Source organism: Zea mays, chromosome 10 (assembly GCF_902167145.1).
Source record: "Zea mays cultivar B73 chromosome 10, Zm-B73-REFERENCE-NAM-5.0, whole genome shotgun sequence".
Classification (NCBI taxonomy): domain Eukaryota; kingdom Viridiplantae; phylum Streptophyta; class Magnoliopsida; order Poales; family Poaceae; genus Zea; species Zea mays.
In genome coordinates, this window is record NC_050105.1 from 72,201,556 (window position 1) to 72,225,816 (window position 24,261).

Consider the following 24,261-nt stretch of genomic DNA (forward strand, 5'->3'; position numbering starts at 1 on the left):
ACAACGGCAGCACTGACCCAGCACAGTACATCATGAGTTATCAGGTCGCCGTTGCATCTTCCGGAGGGGACGACGCCACGATGGCCAAGTCTTTCATCATCGCCCTCGAGGGCCCAGCTCTCACCTGGTTCACCAGGTTGCCCCCGCTGTCCATTGACTCCTGGAGAAGCCTCCGGGACAAATTTCTGCTCAACTTCCAAGGGTACCGCCCAGACACCGACGCCTTGGCCGAACTCTCACTCTGCAAGAAGCTGGAAAAAGAGACTCTGCGGGAGTATTACCACAAGTTTCTGACACTCAAGTCACAGCTGCCCTCGGTCGATGACCAGATCGCCATCCACTACACCATCAGTGGCCTTTGCGCCGGCGTCCTTTACAGCCACTGCATCAGAGATCTGCCCAAGAACCTCCAGGAATTATATCAGCTATTTGAAAAATACGCCAAATCCGAAGAGCTCCACCAGCACAAAGTTGAGTCTCAGAGGAAACCCAAAGATGCTCCACAGTCCAGCCGCACGTGGACAAGAACTCCGCAGCCAGACTCCGGTCGAGACGGCCGCAATCAGCAGCAGGTGCACAACATCGCCAACCAGCACCCCGCCGGTGACGCCCCTCGCCGCCAGGAATATCCCCCCAGGGCCGCGGAAATGGAACTCGCGGTAGGGTCCGGGGACGTGCGCAGCCGCCGCGCCGATTCTACTGTCTTTTTCACGGCGAAGACTGCGCCCACCAAACCAGAGACTGCCCAGAGACGAAGGCCACCAGAGACAGGATGGCACGGGCGCAACCAGCCGACAACCCTAGAGTTGTCGCGCACACCTATCAGCAACCCCCTCCACCATACATCCACGCCCCCGCCCCGCATCCACCGCACCACGCATACCAACACCACCAGGAAGTACAAATCGTACCTCCCCCACCACCACCTCCACACCCGCAACAACAAAACATCCCCCACCCCCACGCCCCAAAACAAGAAGACTTCGTCGATCAGCCGTATCGCGGAGTCATTCATATGATCACTGGGGGGTCCAGCGCCGACTTCGACACAAAGCGGCAGAAGCGGGACCACTACCGCATCATCAACCACGTCGCCATCACCGGTCCAGTCGTGCAGACGAAGTGGTCCCATGTACCGCTAACCTTCGACGCCCGAGACGTCGACCTGCGCAGCGCCCCCCACATCGACGCCATGGTTATCAACTGCAGCGTGGCAGGCTGGGACCTGCACAAAGTCCTAGTCGACAATGGCAGTCAAGCAGACATCATTTTCCTCCATGCCTTCGACCGCATGGGCATAAGCCACAACCTGCTCAAGCCTTCGGACAACCCGTTGTATGGCTTCGGCGGCAAGGGCACTTTTCCCGTCGGCAAAATAGAATTGCCTCTCTCCTTCGGTGTAGCACCCAATGCCCGAAGTGAGCAAGTAACCTTTGATATCGTCGATATGGTGTATCCGTACAACGCCATTATGGGCCGGGGCTCCATCAACAAGTTTGAGGCAGCCATTCTCGGACTGTACCTGTGCATGAAGATACCAGGTCCGTTAGGCGCCATCACGGTCTACGGCAACCAGCAGACTGCGCGCAACATAGAACGGGACTTCGTCCCCAAGCAAAGAAACGTGCACTGCCTCACGGCCCAGCGCGAGGTCCCTGCGTCCGCCAGCCCAACTGACAAAGAACACGACAAAACACAGCTACAGAGCAACGACGGGACCAAGATTGTCCCCCTCGACCAGGCCACGCCCAAGCATACGGTCACCATCAGCGAAGACCTCACTTCGCATGACGAGGAGAAACTCCTCTGCTGCTTGTCCAAGAACAAAGACGTCTTCGCCTGGTCCGCCCTCGACCTGGTCGGGGTCAGCCGATCCATAATTGAGCACAGCTTGGGAATCGACCCTTCGGTGAGACCAAAAAAACAGCGGCTCCGCAAAATGTCTGACGAGAAGACAGAAGCCGCCAAGGCCAAGGTACATTGCCTCCTGGAGGCCAAATTTATCGAGCCAATGGCTTACCCCATGTGGCTCGCCAACGTTGTGATGGTGCAGAAAAAGAGCGGCAAGTGGCGGATGTGCATCGACTTCACCAGTCTCAACAAGGCCTGCCCAAAGGACAACTTCCCGCTTCCTCGGATCGACAAAATAGTCGATAGCGCGGCCGGGTGCGAAGTCATGTCACTCCTCGACTGCTTCTCCGGTTACCATCAAATATATATGAAGGAGGAGGACAAGGCCAGCACCAGCTTCATAACACCCTTCGGCACATATTGCTTCATCAGAATGCCGGAGGGACTCAAGAACGCCGGGTCCACTTTCTCCCGGCTCACCAAAATGGTGCTCAAGGGGCAAGTCGGCAGAAATATATTCACATATGTGGACGACATCGTCGTCGCCAGCAGGAGCAAGGAGGACCATCTCGCTGACCTCGCCGAGACATTTGCGAACATGTGGGACGCACGACTTCGCCTAAACCCCAAAAAGTGCGTCTTCGGCGTTCACCAGGGGAAAATATTGGGTTACCTGGTATCACACCACGGCATCGAGGCCAACCCAACCAAAATTCAGGCCATCATCAACATGACGCCCCCGTAGTCAGCCAGAGACGTCCAGCGCCTAACGGGCAGATTGGCCGCCCTCAACAGATTCATCTCCAAAACCGCAGAGCGAAGTCTCCCCTTCCTCAAAACTCTCCGCGGTGCAAAAGACTTCGCTTGGGGACCAGAGCAGGCGGCGGCCTTCGCCTCATTGAAACAGTACCTATCGGAATTGGCGGTTCTTACAAGCCCCGACTCTTCGCTACCCCTGTTGCTTTATGTTGCGGCCTCGCCGCACACGGTCAGCGCGACACTGGTTCAGGAGCAGACAGTAGAGGGCGTGATTAGGCAGTGTCCAGTTTATTACGTCTCCGAAGTGCTCACACCATCAAAACGTAACATGACGGAACTGGAAAAGATTGCCTATGCAGTCGTTATGTCCTCGCACAAATTGCGCCACTATTTTGAAGCATTCAAGGTCCGAGTCACCTCAGATAGGGGACTCGGCGAACTGTTCAGAAACCCGGAGGCATCGGTACAGATCGCCAAATGGGCGGCCGAACTCTCCGGCTACCACATCACTTTCGAGCCCAGGACAGCCATCAAGTCACAAGTTCTAGCAGACTTCGTCGTCGACTGGACTGGGCCAATAACACAGCCGGACCCGTCTGCAGAGAAAGTTTGGACAATCCACTGCGACGACACATGGTGCCATGCAGGGGCAGGCGCTGCTGCAGTCATCACCTCACCCGCCGGGGTCAAGCACAGATACGCGGCACGCTTAAGCTTCGCTCTGGAATCTGACAGATGCACAAACAACATAGCAGAATACAAAGCCGTCATCCTCGGCCTCCGCAAGCTAAGGGCCCTTGGTGTCACTACCTGCATTGTCAGAACAGACTCCAAGGTAGTCGTCGGCCAAGTCGAGAAAGACTATGCAACAAAGGACCCCGCACTTATGCAATACCTCGCGGCCATCCAAAGTCTCGAGAGACAATTCAAGGGATTCACCTTGCAGCATGTGGACCGGGCCAAGAATGAAGAAGTCGACGCTTTGGCCAAGGCTGCCGCCAGAGGCGAGTCCCTGCCCTCCGACGTGTTCTACCATGTTATCGGCACGCCAGCCGTCCGGAGCCCCGAAGGGCTCCAAATAACCAATGACAGCGAGGGCCACCGCATAGTCAACCTTATTATGACCGAAGACTGGCGGGCACCAATAACCCTGTTCCTACAGGGGTACTACCACCCAACTGACATCAACGAGGCCAAGCGCCTCAAACATCGAAGTCGGGACTTCGCACTGATTGAGGGCCAGCTCTACAAGAAGGGGGTCAGTCAGCCAATGCTTAAATGTGTCACCGAGACCGAAGGCGTCCAAATCCTGCGCGAAGTCCACAGTGGTACTTGCGGCTCTCACGCAGGGCCAAGGGCCCTAGCCGCAAAGGTGATCCACCAAGGTTTCTACTGGCCCGCAATGATCTGCGCCGCAAATCGGGTCACAAGGTCCTGCGAAACCTGCCAGAAGTTTTCTCCTCGATCAGGCAGCCCCTCGCAATTCACAAAACTGATCGCCCACACATGGCCTCTCCAGCGCTGGGGCCTGGACATCGTCGGGCCCCTGCCCACGGCTCAGGGGAACCTCAAGTTCACCTTCGTCGCTGTCGAGTATTTTACCAAATGGATCGAGGCGAGGGCTGTTCCACAATAACATCAAAGACTGCACAGAAATTCTTCTGGCAAAACATTGTTTGCCGCTTCGGAGTACTATCCGAACTCACAGTTGACAACGACAAGCAGTTTGACAGCCAAGACTTCAAGGATTTTTGCTTCTCCATTAGCACCAAGCTTGCCTTCGCCTCAGTATATCACCCGTAGTCCAACGGAGTTATGGAACGCGCCAATGGAAAAATTTTCACAGCTGTCAAGAAGATGCTCCTCGACGGAAAAAGGGTAGGTGGGCCGATTTGTTACCTGAAGCGGTCTGGGCGCTAAACACGACTGAGTGCAGGGCGACTGGGTTCACCCCTTTCCGTCTTCTATATGGATCGGAGGCCATGACCCCACAAGAAATAAAACATGGGTCCCCGCGAACAGTTTCGTCAGCTGTCCCCGACGTGGACGAACCCACTTCGAAGGATCTTATCGATGGAGACCGCGTCTTCGCTCTACAGGCTCTAAATAAATACCAAGCCCAGACAAAAGCATGGCGCGACCACGCAGTCATCCCGAGGGAATTCAGCGAAGGGGACCTCGTACTCGTCCGAACAGCTCGGACAGAGTCCAGGGGCAAGCTGGAGCCCAAGTGGGAGGGCCCTTTCATTGTCAAGACGAAGGCATCCCCCAGCGCATACAGGCTCGCAACGCCAAACGGCGAAGACTTGGAGCATTCCTAGAACATCGATAATCTCCGCAAATTTTTTGTTTGACTCATCAGGGCCAGCTCGCCCTTGTAATTCGCAAAAACAATTTTATTCTGACCCGCACTCTTTTCCTCCCGGGGGTGAGGTTTTTAACGAGGCGGAGTCATGTAATATACAAGTGAAAAATCCCCCGCAAAAATCTACGTCGAAAAAAGACCGCGCCGACGGTCTTCGACATTCGACCAATACAAAGTCACCGCGAGGCCCAGCGCTAGCTACCCTCGCGTGCGACACTCCGTGCAAAAGTCGCCTAAGGGTGCAGCCGGACTAGCACAACAAGTGCGAAAAATCAAAGTCTTCCTAAAAAAAGACTGTCCGTGCAAAAGTCGCCTAAGGGTGCAGCCGGACTAGCACAACAAGTGCGAAAAATCGAAGTCTTCCTCAAAAAAGACTATCCGTGCAAAAGTCGCCTAAGGGTGCAGCCGGACTAGCACAACAAGTGCGAAAAATCGAAGTCTTCCTCAAAAAAGACTATCCGTGCAAAAGTCGCCTAAGGGTGCAGCCGGACTAGCACAACAAGTGCGAAAAATCGAAGTCTTCCTCAAAAAAGACTATGCGTGCAAAAGTCGCCTAAGGGTGCAGCCGGACTAGCACAACAGTGCAGAAAATCAAAGTCTTCCGCGAAGAGTATCCGTTCAAAAGTCGCCTAAGGGTGCACCCGGACCAAGCACAACAAGTGCGAAAAAGACTACACCAAACTGTCCGCGCAAAGACCGGCTACATGCGCGCCAGACCGACATAACAAATACACCAGACCAAGTGCGCAACGCCTCTGTGAGCATAGCCGAATGTGCGAAGGCACACAACCTCATCATACAAGCCATTACATATGTACAGCGAGGGCATCACACTTTACATCGGCTCAACCTTCGGAATAATTCCCATCTCCCTATAGTTAAAAAGCATTATCCTCAGCTCCTCACCCGCAAAAAGACTTTGCAGCTCCCCCTCACCTACACTCGCAACGGCCGGCAAGGACAACAATTCCTGCCGGCCAGCCATGCCCACACGAAGCTGACCGTCGTCCGCCTCACTCACTCTACGCTTCGCAACCGCCCTTCGCCGCCTACGCCCAGCACTTGGACCAGGCACAACTTCAGCATCCACAGCACGCGGCGAAGCCTCCGCCGCTGCCACATCGAAGGCCGCAAAGTAATCCAAGTCCTCATCCGATGACTCTTCAGTCCACTCAACCGAACTCCCAGAGTCACCAAAATCAGAAAACTTAGACGCAGATTCATCCGATTTATTCCCACCATCCACGGTCGAAGCCGCCAAAAAATTAGCAGTAGCGGTTGCGTGCGCAGGCCCAAAATCTTGAACCTGCGCAGCAACCAAGGTTCAGCAACATATGCAAAATTCTCTAACTACCCACACCCACTAAGCCACCTGCGAAGACCCAGCCGTCGCGGGATCCTCCGCTGCCGGCTCCGCCGCCATCTTCACAGGATCCTCAGCCCTCGGCGCAGCAGTTGGCGACGAGCCACCGCCGGCCGCAGTGGCTGTGGGGGCATCAGGGGCGCCTTCGACGGTTTCTGGGGGCGGCGCCGGGGCGACCTCGGACACAGCCGCCACCGGGTTCGACTCCGAATCAGGCTACGCGCTGTTCAAAGCCCCGAAGTCCTCCACTTTCTCGTTACGCGCCGCCTGAGACACAGCACACAGATTCAGCAAGCCCACATATAACCCACATTCAGCAACACTAAACAAGAGTCAAACATTACCTGACCCCTTGCCGTGTCGGACCGCTCCCTGACCACCTCCCGACCGTGGGGACCCCACATCCGGTCGAAGAGGGCTCCCGCGGATTCCTTCACCACAGGGTCCTCAACCTTGTAAATCTCGCGCTCGAAATCCTCATCAGACTGGTCGAAGACCTCATAGTGTCGGCACCCTTCGCGGGACAGCGCGTTCATCATCCCTTCGCAGGTAACCAGGGAGGCATAGGACATAAAGCCCTCCGCAATGGCGGGGAGCGCCAGCAACTCCTCCTGCAGCCACTCGAGGCAGCGAAGTCCGGGCTCTTGATCTGGCACTTCGAAGTCAGCGGTCTGCGCGCCTAGCTCTTGGTACGAGTCCATAAGCTGTTTGCGCGTCCGCTCAGCCTCCGTGCGCGTCGAAGCCTCGACCCTCTCCACACGGGTCTGCAGAGCGTTGAACCGCTCCTCCCATTCCTCGGCGCGCTGTCTGGCAAGGCTACACTCCACCCGCGCCAAATTGGCCTCCGCCTGCGCAGACTGTGCCTTGGCGAAGGCCTCATTAGCCTCCCTTCTATCCTCCGCCAGTTGGCACCGGAGGTCAGTCCTCTCGCCCTCCAGCGCGGCCACCTTCTCCGCCAGCTTGCGGCACTTGCTGTCGGCGGCCGACTTTTCCCGGACAGCGTCAGCATGTTGTGCCCAAAGTCTCTCGACTTCGGCAGACACAACCACCGTAAGCGCCCCCGACGCCACGCGGTCAGCGAAGTCAGCCGCCTACAAGACACACATAAGACCACAATCCCAACAAAACTGGTAAAAACCGAAGTCTAGCTCAACTTACCTGACTTAATGCCTCCTTCAGCCGGCGGGACACAGCGCCCGCCTCGTCCTTGACGGCAGTGAGCGCCGAAATCTCACCACCGGCGCGGAGAGCGCTACCCCTCGCCCTAGGCACCACGACAGCCGCCGCGGTCACCACCGCAGGCGGAACAACAACAAGTTGCCCCTCACCCGACCCTGCAACGTATCAACAGTTAAAAAAAACCTCGGGCTATCGACTTACCAACGAGATAATCGTCCATGCTAATATCGGTGGCGAAGTCGGCAACGCGCTTGCCCGGCGGAGGCAATTCTCGGGCCTTCGCGGCTCCGGCCGGGACATACTTGGTTCCGCCAGCGGCGGCCGCCTTCGCAGCCTCCGGCACCCTGCTGGACCTAGGGGCGACCGACTTCGCCGCCAGCGTCGGCTGGCTGCCGCCGGCGGCAGCAGCCTTCGCAGTCCCCCGCGACCTCTTCGGCCTAGCCTCAGGCAGCCTGACGACCGCCTGGCGCTTCTGCGCAGCTCCCTGATGATCCTTGTCCATCACTGCCGACACAACAGTAGCAATATTCCGTCCATAAGGAAACACTCTCCAATCACAAACCATGCGAGATGTAAAAAAGTCTTCGCCGGCCGCGCGGGGGATAGGAACATTCTTAGGCCACCAACCCCCGGTAACCTTCAGCATCCACGCCGAAGACTCCCAGAGCTTGGGCGAAGACATCCTTCCCCCGGGGGCCGCGCATGTCCTCATCAATTCCCTAGCAAAACCATCGGAAACCCCCAGTCCCCCCGTAGCAGTACCTAGCTTCCTCTTCTTAGAGGATGGGGCGGCCGCCGGCGCGGGGTCGTCTCCAGTCTCTGCCGCCGGTTTCTTCCCGCGACGATCCACATCGTCTTGCCCGGGATAACCGCCATACGGCAGACGGTTCAACTCGAAGACCCTATTCAAGCGATCGTTGGACCCGCGTATATCCCAGCTACGCTGGCCCTCCGTCTTCGGCACGTACCGGCCAACAATCCACACCGCCCCATCCTCCGCCTCACGCACGAATGCGGCGGGATCGCGGCTATGCAAATCCAGTGCGAAGGCGGGACTTCGCACCAGCATCCCACCACGGGAGGGCATCTGGCGAGGGCATACTTCGCCCAGCGCCCAGCCATGCGCCAAAGGCCACACCCCATACGCCACAAACTCCTCAACCAAATCGCGCCCACTACTCAGGCTGGCCGCGCACCGCAGGGCCCCTTCGTCTGCATCCTCCTCTGCCACTTCAAACTGCGGGTATGCAGAGTAATAATGCGAGCACATCTCGGCCACGGGGAGCCCCGGATGGTCTTCGACTGTGCCCTCCGCAACGTAGAACCAAAACTCATACCAGTTGCCCCATTTATTGCGGGCGCAAGGAACCAACTCAACGACCTCCATCGAAGTCTTGCCGGTCTTCGGCGTAAATGTACAGGACCCAAACTGAGCAACCTTATTTCTGATCATCCTTTTTTGCCAGTGCAGACAATAGTACTTCGCGAAGACTTCGACCGATGGCTGCCCGTCGTACGAAGTCGTCGCCCAGACATATTTTGACAGGGCCACCACGGCGTTCGGCGTCAGCTGGTGGACCTGGACGTTGAATCTGCGCAGGACTTCTCCCACGAATCGATGCGCAGGCAGGCGAAGACCAGCGGCGAAGAATGCCTCGAAGACAACCAACTCACCTTCTGGCTCGGGGACCTCCTCCGCCCCCGGGACACGAGCGACTTCGCCGCTAAAATAACCCAGTCGCTGCATGTCTTGCACGCGAACCGAGGACATCCGCGATGCGCCGAAATCCACCGTGTCGCTGGCGCGCAACTCCTCCGCCGCCACAGTGCTCAGCGTCTCCTCAGACGACGCGTCGGCCGGCGGCGTAGCGGTAGCAGAAGAAGAAGAGGTCGGCATCGCTACGTACCGTCGGCGGCGGCAGGCGGTCTGCTTCACACGGGCCAGACCTCCGACGAGCAAGAGCAAGGAGGGCAGACGAGCAGCGAGAGGTTTGAGAAGGCGGTTAGGGTTTTCGCGGAGCGCGGAAAGATAAAGTTCAAAACGCGCCGCCCCCCGTCCCCTTTTATACACAGGGCGCGGTGCTTCGGGAAACTCGCAATCCAACAGTACGACGTCAATCAACGGTCATGTCAAAAACCCCCGCGGAACCACTTCGAGCGAGGGCAGCATCTCCGCCATCTAGCGACGTCTTCGGCACCAGATGACTTAGTCGAACTGGTCCCTCGGAGGGCAAATGTTGGGGCGAAGGCGAAGACGCCACCCTTCGCTCGAGGCCTTCGCCGTCCTCGCTGCACCAACGGAGACAAGACAACAGGCAGACTTACCCTTCGTCTCATACGCCACCGGACGAAGACATGTGACGAGGTCGTCTCATCTTGCGACCTCGTCCAGCATGGAGGCCCGCGTTTGATCCGACCCATTGTAACAGGCCCTGCGTGGCTGTCGCGCGTTACGAGCCTAATTTGTAAAGGCCTCCCTGTAATTACGGTCTGTAACCCCGCTTTATGGGAATATTCCGGGGATAACCTAGGTGTCTGAGGGCACATGCGTCCTTAACACAGGACGCTGGGCACTCATATACCTATAAATACCCCCGCACAGTGCCCTTGAGAGGCTAGATTAACAGAGCTATTGCCATCTCGTGCGAAAACCCTGTTTACATTACTACACACCCCCGTTGGATCAACTTGCGCCGGAGAGCAAGTTCCAACAAGCAGCTTGGGTGGCCATAATAACTTGTCTCAAAATCATATCATGCATAAAATAACAGGCTGAGGGTTGTGGTTGAAAAATCATAGGTAATTTATGCATCAAAGGGATCCAGTGAGCTTGTCGTGCTTATTCGGCGAAGGGGGAAGGGGAGCTTCGCGGAACTGGCTTCTAGCTCCACTGCCTGGCGTAGACTTGCAGGTCTGGCCTCCACGAGACGGCACAAACGCTCCGATAACTATGCAACATGAACAAGCAAACATACAAACAAGCAAGTATACCAACAAATATTTAGTATAGTGGTCAGAATAGCGATATATGGATGGGTAGAGTCTTGAGTAGAATCTGTGTCATGTGGTGTTGTGATATTACTGGTGGTGGAGCGGAGGTTCTTACCAGGAGGGTGGACTGGAGGCGAAGCGACACTATGCGTGTAGCCGGCAGAGCGGAGTAACTGGGTTGGTGGGGTGTTTGCCTTGGCTGAGGGTGTTGAGTGTGTGTGGAGAGGGAGGGGGTAGCTGGGTGTATTTATAGCTGAGTGTAGGTGTTGTAGCACAGTGAAGTTCACTGTTGGTGAGAATAGTGACGAATGAATTGTCTGACTTAGTATGAACAGGAGAGTTATAGGTAGAATATGGGACAAGAGTATTTTGGGAGTTTTCTAGAATATGGACCAGGCTTAAGGGATGACATGGTTGGATAGGGAATAGTTTGATAAGAATTTAGAAACAAGAATTATTGGAATCTGAGTTTGGAAGCCTGGTTCAAAGGAATCTCAAAGTTAAGAATGCTCAACTTGGAGAAACCTAGGATGGGTGACCAGATGGGAGGTTCCCTACTGGAAGGAAAATCACAGTCACCGGAGTTCGTATGACTGGAATATGGGTCTGGCTGGTCTTAGGTGGACTGGACATCATGATGTATGAGTAGTTGAAATTTGGGGGTGATCGGCTAATCGATGAATAGTAATGATGAATAGTAACGATGAATAGTGACGACAAAAAAGTTACATAGATATCATCGATGAGTAGTAACGATGATGAATAGTAACAATAATGAATAGTAACACTAAATAGTAATGATGGTGAATAGTGTCAGTGAATGTAACGATGCATAGTAACAGTGAATAGTGATGGTGAATAGTCGTATGAACGAACGATGAACGATGAATAGGAACTCTGACCGAACGATGAACGATGAATAGGAACTATGAACGAACGAACGAACGATCGAATGATCAGACGAACGAACGATCGGAATTTCGGCAGCATATCGGCAGGACAAAGATTATCTGGAAGAATGATGAATAGGGACTATGAACGAACGATGAACGATGAATAGGAACTATGAACGAATGATGAACGATCGAATGCTCGAACAAACGATCGGAATTTCGGCAGCATAACGACAGGAAAAAGATTATTTGGATGAACGAACGGACGAACGATCGAATGATCGGACGAATGAACGATCGGAATTTCGGCAGCATAACGGCAGGACAAAGATTATCTGGAAGCACGATGAATAGGGACTATGAACGAACGATGAACGATGAATAGGAACTATGAACGAACGATGAATGATCGAACGAACGAACGATCGGAATTTTGGCAGCATAACAGTAGGAAAAAGATTATTTGGATGAACGAACGGACGAACGATCGAACGATCGGACGAACGGACGAACGAACCATGAACGATCAGACGAACGATCGAACGATCGGACGAATGAATGAACAAACTAAGAACAGGGGACGAACGATCGAAGAACGATCGAACGATCCTTGTGCTAGTGTGTGCTTGTGTGGCACATGGAGTGGGTGTGTGTGGGGGGGAGAGAGTTGCCATGAAATGGCTTGGGGTGGGATGAGAGGAGGCCCTTGCCCCTCTATTTATAGCCATGGTGGGGGAATTAGGGGGAGGGATGAGAGGATTAGTGGGAGGATGAGAGGATTAGTGGGAGATTAGCATGTATTTGACTTGTATAAGTGAGATTAGCTTGTAGAGCTCACCGTATGACACTGGAGGCATACGTATACGTATGAGCATGAGAAAAGTTATGAAGAAAATATTTGTAGGAACTTGAAAAATGATTATGAAGGTATTTCTTAGGAAGAAAATACTTGGAGATATATTGGTGGAATATTTGGGCAATATTTCTGGAAAGAACTTGAGGGGGATCACTGGGGAAATTTTTGGACAGTATTTCTGGAAAGAATTTGAGGGGGATCACTGGGGAAATATTTGTAGGATATTTGGAGGAGGATTTTGGACAGAATATAGACCACTATATTTTATTTGCTGATATCAACTCGCAAACAAACATTTTAAAATGAAATTTGAAATTCATTTTGAATTTAGAGCGAGTTTGAGAAAATTTCAGGATTTGAATTTTTGGGATGCTACAAATCTACCCCACTTAAAAGGAATATCATCCTCGAGATTTGGCTTAGAAGGGTTATGGGTATAGCTTTACTTCAGCTACATATCTTCACTTTGCAGACTCTTCGAGGAGATAGAGCTTCAACAAAATCTGGCCCTTGCGGAGCATCCGGCTGCTGATTGCAAACGCTGATTCTGGCTACTCAAGATCATCTTCAGGCTTCTGGCTTTCGCTTGGCAACTAGCTTATTGAAGAAGCATCGATGCCAACACACAAACCTTTCTCTTGCGAACTTATCCATGGGTTCCTTTCTTGATTAGTCTTCTGGTGCTTCATCAACAAAACTTGGGTGACCACTTCTCATCCAGAAACTCATATGCTTTGATGATCTGGTCCTCCACAAGCTTGCGACATGCCTTCTTCTTTTTCTCCATAGCAGGAACCTTACTGGAACACTACCCCACTTAAAAGAATGAGGGTAGAACTCTTGAATCTCGGGGATTTGAACTCCTTGAAGTACCTCATAACAAGGGTGTTACGGGGCCTCCTTCTGCTGTTGCTGCTTGACTAGGCTGCGGAGAGATGACTGGCACAGGGTTGATTCTAGGAGAACCTTCTTCTTATCTTCTCTTCACTATCTTCTTTTCTCTTCTCACTTTTCACTTTTCACTGCCTCTTTCTTTCTCTTTGCTCTTCCCACTGGAGGATTCTATCGATGAGTATTACCATCATACAGAGGAGGAAACCAAAGACTATGAACCATGTGCAACAGTCTTCAACCCAAGAATCATCAAGCATTGTGATCTTAGGGGCGAGGGAGTGGAAAATGGAGTTGCTTGTGATTTGGCAGAGGGGATTTATCTAGAGTGTGCTTTGAGCGAGTTGGGAGTTGAGGGAGCTGGTGGGGGGGGGTTTATAGGCGAGCGTTGGTGTTTGGTTGCGGAGTAGTGGTGATGGAGTAGGTGCTACGTGGCAACAGGTGCGACGGAGGGGAAGGGGGGCCTGGTGCCGGCGATGATGGCGGCGGTGGGTGCGCTGCAAAGGGGGTGGGCTACGGTAGTGCGTTGCAAAGGGGGCGTGGGCGGCGGTGCTAGTGCGCATGGAGGCGGGCACACGTGCGGGGGGCACGGGTGAGTGGTGGGGTCGATGACCCTGATGTTTGTGGTCTCTGGTTCCAAGAATCTTTGCCTCTCTGCATGGTAATAACTTCTTCTGTCCTCTTTTCCTGTTTACTTTGACTCAGGGGCAGTGCTTTGATTCTCACGGTCGGTCCTTTTTACTGAGCGACTGGATAGGTTCCTCTGTAGCTTATTCCATGCTTCAAGGGTAAGCTTCCCGGTATCTTCTTAGGTAAGGCACTTTTCTCTTAAGATGGGTTAAGATGAGAATGGAAGCATAAGGTGAGGATTAGATCTAATTTGTGATCTATGTTTTTAGAGAAAACCTTTCTTAAAAAAAAGAAAACACACAAGCTCAGCAATGATAAGCACAAACAAATCAAATGTTTTGAATAAGGGAAGAATAGAGTTTTTCCAAAGCACGGACTACTCAGATTCGGGGGCTAAGCATGACTACTATTGCTTGGCTCCTAAATTGAGAACTATGCTAACCAGGACTTATGAGCACTAACGTTAAAGCATCACATATGCACTCAAAAGAGGAGAAAACATCAAGCGAAATTCATTTTGAAATGCCCTAGGGGGCCACACAATTAGAGTTTTGCAAAACACGAGTCTACACGGTTACCTCTCATACATGCAGGGCTCTACCAAAGTGAAGAAAAACTTCACTACTGAAAGTCGCCTAGAGGGGGGTGAATAGGGTGAATCTAAAATTTACAAACTTAATCACAACTACAAGACGGGTTAGCGTTAGAAATATAATCGAGTCCGAGAGAGAGGGTGCAAAACAAATCGTAAGCGAAAAGAGTGTGACACGCGGATTTGTTTCACCGAGGTTCGGTTCTCGCAAACCTACCCCCCGTTGAGATGGTCACAAAGACCGGGTCTCTTTCAACCCTTTCCCTCTCTCAAACGGTCACTTAGACCGAGTGAGCTTCTTCTTCTCAAACAAAATGGAACAGAAGTTCCCGCAAGGGCCACCACACGATTGGTGTCTCTTGCCTCAATTACAAGTGAGTTTGATCTCAAGAAAGAATGAGAAAGAAAAGAAGCGATCCAAGCGCAAGAGCTCAAATGAATACAACAAATCACTCTCTCTAATCAATAAAGCTTTGTGTGGAGTTGGGAGAGGATTTGATCTCTTTGGTGTGCCTTGTATTGAATGCTAGCTCTTGTAATGTAGTTGGAAGGTGGGAAACTTGGATGACTTGAATGTGGGGTTGGTTGGGGTATTTATAGCCCCAACCACCAAACTAGCCGTTTGGTGGAGGCTGCTGTCGCATGGTGCACCAGACAGTCCGGTGCGCCACCGGACACTGTCCGGTGCGCCAGCCACGTCACCAGGCCGTTGGGTTCCGACCGTTGGAGCTCTGACTTGTGGGCCCGCCTGGCTGTCCGGTGGCGCACCGGACAGGCCCTGTAGGCTGTCCGGTGTGCCACCCGCGCGTGCTCTGTCCTCTGCGCGCGCAGGCACGCATTTAATGCGTTGCAGTCGACCGTTGCGCGCGAAGTAGTCGTTGCTCCGCTAGCTCACCGGACAGTCCGGTGTGCACCGGACATGTCCGGTGAATTATAGCGGAGCGGATTCCCAAAGCTGGCGAGTTCAGAGTTGCTCTCCTCTGGAGCACCGGACACTGTCCGGTGGTGCACCGGACAGTCCGGTGAATTATAGCGGAGTGCCTCTGCATTTTCCCGAAGGTGAGGAGTTTAGCTCGGAGTCCCCTGGTGCACCGGACACTGTCCGGTGCGCCAGACCAGGGTGCCTTCGGTTATCCCTTGCTCTCTTTGTTTGAACCCTTTTCTTGGTCTTTTTATTGGCTTAGTGTGAACCTTTGGCACCTGTATAACTTATAGACTAGAGCAAACTAGTTAGTCCAATTATTTATGTTGGGCAATTCAACCACCAAAATCATTTAGGAAATAGGTGTAAGCCTAATTCCCTTTCAATCTCCCCCTTTTTGGTGATTGATGCCAACACAAACCAAAGCAAGTATAGAAGTGCATAATTGAACTAGTTTGCATAATTGTAAGTGCAAAGGTTACTTAGAATTGAGCCAATATAACTACTCATAGGATATGCATGGATTGTTTCTTCATTTTTAACATATTGGACCACTCTTGCACCACTTGTTTTGTTTTTGCAAATTCTTTTGTAAATCCTTTTCAAAGTCTTTTTGCGATATAGTCAAAGGTAAATAAATAAGATTTTGAGAAGCATTTTCAAGATTTGAAATTTTCTCCCCCTGTTTCAAATGCTTTTCCTTTGACTAAACAAAACTCCCCCTTAGTGAAATCCTCCTCTTAGTGTTTAAGAGGGTTTTGATGTTAATTTTGAAGAGGGTATACCAATTTGAAATTATATCACATATAAGATACCAATTTGAGAATACTTCTTTAAAACCAAAATGAAAGACTAAAAATTTTGAAATTGGTGGTGATGCGGTCCTTTTGCTTTGGGCTCATGCTCTCTCCCCCTTTGGCATAAATCGCCAAAAACGGATTCATTAGAGCCCTTTCCTAGCTACTTTCTCCCCTTTGGCAAATAAAACATGAGTGAAGATTATACCAAAGACGGAGAGGTGCTCGGAGCGACGGCGAAGGATGAGTTACGGAGTGGAAGCCTTTGTCTTCGCCGAAGACTTCAATTCCCTTTCAATACACCTATGACTTGGTTTGAAATTCACTTGAAAATACATTAGTCATAGCATATGAAAGAGAAATGATCAAAGGTATATTTATGAGCTATGTATGCAAGACATCAAAAGAAATTCCTAGAATCAAGGATATTTAGCTCATGCCTAAGTTTGTTAAAGGTTTGTTCATCAAGTGGCTTGGTAAATATATCGGCTAATTGATCTTTAGTGTTGATATATGAAATCTCGATATCTCCCTTTTGTTGGTGATCCCTTAGAAAATGATACTGAATGGCTATGTGTTTAGTGCGGCTATGCTCAACGGGATTATCCGCCATGCGGATTGCACTCTCATTATCACATAGAAGAGGAACTTTGGTTAATTTGTAACCATAGTCCCTAAGGGTTTGCCTCATCCAAAGTAATTGCGCGCAACAATGGCCTGCGCCAATATACTCGGCTTCGGCGGTAGAAAGAGCTACGGAATTTTGCTTCTTTGAAGCCCAAGACACCAAGGATCTTCCCAAGAACTGGCAAGTCCCCGATGTGCTCTTTCTATTAATTTTGCACCCTGCCCAATCGGCATCCGAATAACCAATTAAATCAAAGGTGGATCCCCTAGGATACCAAAGCCCAAACTTAGGAGTGTAAACTAAATATCTCAAGATTCGTTTTACGACCATAAGGTGAGCTTCCTTAGGGTCGGCTTGGAATCTTGCACACATGCATACGGAAAGCATTATGTCCGGTCGAGATGCACATAAATAGAGCAAAGAACCTATCACCGACCGATATACCTTTTGATCTACGGATTTACCTTCCGTGTCGAGGTCGAGATGCCCATTGGTTCCCATGGGTATCTTGATGGGTTTGGCATCCTTCGTCCCAAACTTGCTTAGAATATCTTGAGTATACTTTGTTTGGCTTAGGAAGGTGCCCTCTTGGAGTTGCTTCACTTGAAATCCTAAGAAATACTTCAACTCCCCCATCATAGACATCTCAAATTTTTGTGTCATGATCCTACTAAACTCTTCACATGTAGATTCGTTAGTAGACCCAAATATAATATCATCAACATAGATTTGGCATACAAACAAATCATTTTCAAGAGTTTTAGTGAATAAAGTAGGATCGGCCTTTCCGACTTTGAATCCATTAGTGATAAGAAACTCTCTAAGGCATTCATACCATGCTCTTGGGGCTTGCTTGAGCCCATAAAGCGCCTTAGAGAGTTTATACACATGGTTAGGGTACTCACTATCTTCAAAGCCGGGAGGTTGCTCAACATAGACCTCTTCCTTGATCGGTCCATTGAGGAAGGCACTTTTCACGTCCATTTGATAAAGCTTGAAGCCATGGTAAGTAGCATAGGCTAATAATATACGAATTGACTCAAGCCTAGCTACGGGTGCATAGGTTTCACCGAAATCCAAACCTTTGACTTGGGAGTATCCCTTGGCCACAAGTCGGGCTTTGTTCCTTGTCACCACACCATGCTCGTCTTGCTTGTTGCGGAACACCCATTGGGTTCCTACAACATTTTGATTAGGACGTGGAACTAAATGCCATACCTCATTCCTAGTGAAGTTGTTGAGCTCCTCTTGCATCGCCACCACCCAATCTGAATCTTGGAGTGCTTCCTCTACCCTGTGTGGCTCAATAGAGGAAACAAACGAGTAATGCTCACAAAAATGTGCAACACGAGATCTAGTGGTTACCCCCTTATGAATGTCGCCGAGGATGGTGTCGATGGGGTGATCTTGTTGGATTGCTTGGTGGACTCTTGGGTGTGGCGGCCTTGCTTCTTCATCCTCCTTGTCTTGATCATTTGCATCTCCCCCTTGATCATTGCCGTCATCTTGAGGTGGCTCATCTCGTTGATCTTCTCCTTTATCAACTTGAGCCTCATCCTCATTTTGAGTTGGTGGAGATGCTTGCGTGGAGGAGGATGGTTGATCTTGTGCATTTGGAGGCTCTTCGGATTCCTTAGGACACACATCCCCAATGGACATGTTCCTTAGCGCGATGCACGGAGCCTCTTCATTACCTATCTCATCAAGATCAACTTGCTCTACTTGAGAGCCATTAGTCTCATCAAACACAACGTCACAAGAAACTTCAACTTGTCCAGTGGACTTGTTAAAGACTCTATATGCCCTTGTGTTTGAATTATATCCTAGTAAAAAGCCTTCTATAGTCTTAGGAGCAAATTTAGATTTTCTACCTCTTTTAACAAGAATAAAGCATTTGCTACCAAAGACTCTAAAATATGAAATGTTGGGATTTTTACCGGTTAGGAGTTCATATGATGTCTTCTTGAGGATTCGGTGTAGATACAACCGGTTGATGGCGTAGCAGGCGGTGTTGACCGCCTCGGCCCAAAACCGATCCGAAGTCTTGTACTCATCAAGCATGGTTCTTGCCATGTCCAATAGAGTTCTATTCTTCCTCTCCACTACACCATTTTGTTGTGGGGTGTAGGGAGAAGAGAACTCATGCTTGATGCCCTCCTCCTCAAGGAAGCCTTCGATTTGAGAGTTCTTGAACTCCGTCCCGTTATCGCTTCTTATTTTCTTGATCCTTAAGCCGAACTCGTTTTGAGCCCGTCTCAAGAACCCTTTTAAGGTCTCTTGGGTATGAGATTTTTCTTGCAAAAAGAATACCCAAGTGAAGCGAGAATAATCATCCACAATAACTAGACAGTACTTACTGCAGCCGATGCTTATATAAGCTATCGGGCCGAATAGGTCCATGTGTAGGAGCTCTAGTGGCCTGTCAGTCGTCATGATGTTCTTGTGTGGATGATGAGTCCCAACTTGCTTCCCTGCTTGGCATACGCTACAAACCATGTCTTTCTCAAAATGAACATTTGTTAATCCTAAAATGTGCTCTCCCTTTAGAAGCTTATGAATATTCTTCATCCCAACATGGGCTAGTCGGTGGTGCCAGAGCCAACCCATGTTGGTCTTAGCAATTAAGCAAGTGTCGAGTCCAGCTCTATCAAAATCTACCAAGTATAGCTGACCCTCTAACACTCTCTTAAATACTATTGAATCATCACTTCTTCTAAAGACAGTGACACCTACATCAGTAAAAAGACAGTTGTAGCCCATTTGACATAATTGTGAAACGGAAAGCAAATTGTAATCTAAAGAATCTACAAGAAAAACATTGGAAATGGAATGGTCAGGTGAAATAGCAATTTTACCCAAACCTTTGACCAAACCTTGGTTTCCATCCCCGAATGTGATAGCTCGTTGGGGATCTTGGTTTTTCTCGTAGGAGGAGAACATCTTTTTCTCCCCTGTCATGTGGTTTGTGCACCCGCTATCGATGATCCAACTTGAGCCACCGGATGCATAAACCTACAAAACAATTTTAGTTCTTGACTTTAGGTACCCAAATGGTTTTGGGTCCTTTGGCATTAGACACAAGAACTTTGGGTACCCAAACACAAGTCTTTGACCCCTTGTGCTTGCCCCCAACATACTTGGCAACTACCTTGCCGGATTTGTTAGTTAAAACATATGATGCATCAAAAGTTTTAAATGAAATGTTATGATCATTTGATGCACTAGGAGTTTTCTTCTTAGGCAACTTAGCACGGGTTGGTTGCCTAGAACTAGATGTCTCACCCTTATACATAAAAGCATGGTTAGGGCCAGAGTGAGACTTCCTAGAATGAATTCTCCTAATTTTGCTCTCAGGATAACCGGTAGGGTACAAAATGTAACCTTCGTTATCCTGAGGCATGGGAGCCTTGCCCTTAACAAAGTTGGACAATTTCTTAGGAGGGGCATTAAGTTTGACATTGCCTCCCTGTTGGAAGCCAATGCCATCCTTAATGCCAGGGCGTCTCCCACTATAGAGCATGCTTCTAGCAAATTTAAATTTTTCATTTTCTAAGTCATGCTCATTGATTTTAGCATTAAGTTGAGCTATGTGATCATTTTGTTGTTTAATTAAAGCCATGTGATCATGAATAACATCAACATTAATGTCTCTACATCTAGTACAAATGGAAGTATGTTCAACGGTAGATGTAGAGGGTTTGCAAGATTTTAATTCTACAACCTTAGCATGCAATATATCATTTTTACTTCTAAGGTCGGAAATGGAAGCATTGCAAACATCTAATTCTTTAGCCTTAGCAAGCAATTTTTCATTTTCATTCCTAAGGCTAGCAAGAGAAATGTTCAATTCTTCAATCTTAGCAAGCAAATCAACATTATCATTTCTAGGATTGGGAATTGAAATATTACAAGCATTTGAATCAACCTTAGCAATAAGTTTAGCATTGTCATTTCTAAGGTTGTCAATGGTCTCATGGCAAGTGCTTGGCTCACTAGATAGTTTTTCACATTTTTCTACTTCTAGAGCATAAGCATTTTTAACTTTAACATGCTTCTTGTTTTCTTTAATAAGGAAGTCCTCTTGGGAGTCCAAGAGATCATCCTTTTCATGGATAGCACTAATCAATTCATTTAATTTTTCCTTTTGTTGCATGTTTAGGTTGGCAAAAAGGGTACGTAAATTATCTTCCTCATCACTAGCATTATCATCACTAGAGGACTCATATTTAGTGGAGGATTTGGATTTAACCTTCTTCTTTTTGCCGTCCTTTGCCATGAGGCACTTGTGGCTGACGTTGGGGAAGAGAAGACCCTTGGTGACGGCGATGTTTGCGGCGTCCTCGTCGGAAGAGGAGTCGGTGGAGCTCTCGTCGGAGTCCCACTCCCGGCAAACATGGGCATCACCGCCCTTCTTCTTGTAGTACCTCTTCTTCTCTTTTCTTCTCCCCTTCTTGTCATCGCCCCTGTCACTGTCACTAGAAATAGGACATTTTGCAATAAAGTGACCGGGCTTACCACACTTGTAGCAAACTTTCTTGGAGCGGGGCTTGTAATCTTTCCTCCTCCTTTGCTTGAGGATTTGGCGGAAGCTCTTGATGACGAGCGCCATTTCCTCGTTGTCGAGCTTGGAGGCGTCGATGGGTGTTCTACTCGATGTAGACTCCTCCTTTTTCTCCTCCGTCGCCTTAAATGCGACCGGTTGTGCTTCGGACGTGGAGGGACCATCAAGCTTGTTGATCTTCCTTGAGCCTTTGATCATGAACTCAAAGCTCACAAAATTCCCGATCACTTCCTTGGGAGTCATTAGTGTATATCTAGGATTGCCACGAATCAATTGAACTTGAGTAGGATTAAGGAAAATAAGTGATCTTAGAATAACCTTAACCATTTTGTGGTCATCCCATTTTTTGCTCCCGAGGTTGCGCACTTGATTCACCAAGGTTGAGCCGGTTGTACATGTCTTGTGGCTCCTCCCCTTGGCGAAGACGGAAGCGACCGAGCTCCCCCTCGATCGTCTCCCGCTTGGTGATCTTGGTTAGCTCATCTCCTTCGTGTGCAGTTTTGAGCACGTCCCAAACTTCCTTGGCGCTCTTTAATCCTTGCACCTTGTTATACTCCTCTCGACTTAGAGAGGCGAGGAGTATAGTTGTGGCTTGGGAGTTGAAGTGCTCGATTTGGGCCACCTCGTCTTCATCATAATCCTCATCCCCTACGGATGGTACCTATGCTCCAAACTCAACAACATTCCATATACTTTTGTGGAGTGAGGTTAGGTGAAATTTCATTAAATCACTCCACCTAGCATAATCTTCACCGTCAAAGGTTGGCGGTTTGCCTAATGGAACGGAAAGTAATGGAGTATGTCTAGGAATGCGAGGGTAGCGTAGGGGGATCTTACTAAACTTCTTGCGCTCATGGCGCTTAGAAGTAATGGATGGCGCGTCGGAGCCGGAGGTGGAAGGTGATGAAGTATCGGTCTCGTAGTAGACCACCTTCCTCATCTTCTTTGTCTTGTCGCCACTCCGATGCGACTTGTGGGAAGAGGATTTCTTCTCCTTCCCTTTCCCCTTGTTGCGGGACTCTTCCGATGAAGCTTTCCCGTGGCTTGTAGCGGGCTTCTCACCGGTCACAATCTCCTTCTTGGCGTGATCTCCCGACATCACTTCGAGCGGTTAGGCTCTAATGAAGCACCGGGCTCTGATACCAATTGAAAGTCTCCTAGAGGGGGGTGAATAGGGCGAATCTGAAATTTACAAACTTAATCACAACTACAAGACGGGTTAGCGTTAGAAATATAATCGAGTCCGAGAGAGAGGGTGCAAAACAAATCGTAAGCGAAAAGAGTGTGACACGCGGATTTGTTTCACCGAGGTTCGGTTCTCGCAAACCTACTCCTCGTTGAGGTGGTCACAAAGACCGGGTCTCTTTCAACCCTTTCCCTCTCTCAAACGGTCACTTAGACCGAGTGAGCTTCTTCTTCTCAAACAAAATGGAACACGAAGTTCCCGCAAGGACCACCACACGATTGGTGTCTCTTGCCTCAGTTACAAGTGAGTTTGATCTCAAGAAAGAATGAGAAAGAAAAGAAGCGATCCAAGCGCAAGAGCTTAAATGAATACAACAAATCACTCTCTCTAATCAATAAAGCTTTGTGTGGAGTTGGGAGAGGATTTGATCTCTTTGGTGTGCCTTGTATTGAATGCTAGCTCTTGTAATGTAGTTGGAAGGTGGGAAACTTGGATGACTTGAATGTGGGGTTGGTTGGGGTATTTATAGCCCCAACCACCAAACTAGCCGTTTGGTGGAGGCTGCTGTCGCATGGCGCACCAGACAGTCCGGTGCGCCACCGGACACTGTCCGGTGCGCCAGCCACGTCACCAGGCCGTTGGGTTCCGACCGTTGGAGCTCTGACTTGTGGGCCCGCCTGGCTATTTGGTGGCGCACCGGACAGGCCCTGTAGGCTGTCCGGTGTGCCACCCACGCGTGCTGTGTCCTCTGCGCGCGCAGGCACGCATTTAATGCGTTGTAGTCGACCGTTGCGCGCGAAGTAGTCGTTGCTCCGCTGGCTCACCGGACAGTCCAATGTGCACCGGACATGTCCGGTGAATTATAGCGAAGCGGATTCCCGAAGCTGGCGAGTTCAGAGTCGCTCTCCTCTGGAGCACCGAATACTGTCCGGTGGTGCACCGGACAGTCAGGTGAATTATAGCGGAGCGTCTCTGCGTTTTCCCGAAGGTGAGGAGTTTAGCTCGGAGTCCCCTGGTGCACCGGACACTGTCCGGTGGCACACCGGACAGTCTGGTGCGCTAGACCAGGGTGCCTTCGGTTATCCCTTGCTCTCTTTGTTTGAACCCTTTTCTTGGTCTTTTTATTAGCTTAGTGTGAACCTTTGGCACCTGTATAACTTATAGACTAGAGCAAACTAGTTAGTCCAATTATTTGTGTTGGGCAATTCAACCACCAAAATCATTTAGGAAATAGGTGTAAGCCTAATTCCCTTTCAACTACCCAATGCATGCAGAGGACTGGGCATGACTAACTCAGATCTGGCAGCTTCTCTTCTAGCGAGCCTGACACACAACTTCAATCTGAGACATCTCCTGGATGGGTCAAGAGGGAGCTAATGTTGATGACTTCTTCTGGCGGCGACTGAGATGGCAAGACGGGGTCGGACTCTTCTTCAAGCTGGACTGGCTCTTGTAGCTCCTTAGAGGGCGGCGGTGCTGGTGGGATGCTTGCAGCTTCTTCTTTGATCTCACGGGACGGTGCTGGAATCTTCTTCATGGTGAGGGGCTCAAACAACTCTGGCGGGGGATCTTGGGAGGAATCGGGGTGCTCTTGCTTATCCATAGCCTTAGGGGAAACTGGAATTCCTTCCAAGACTATGGCTCCTTCCGGGAGTTCCCAAGCCTTCTTCTCTCCTCTGATAGAGACCAGGTGACCTTCAAGAATCTGGGGGTCTTCAGCTTTGATGGGTTGAACAGGGTTGGATGGAGCGGGCTCTTGGATCTGCAGGGCTCTACGTTGGTTATGGGTTACCAAGT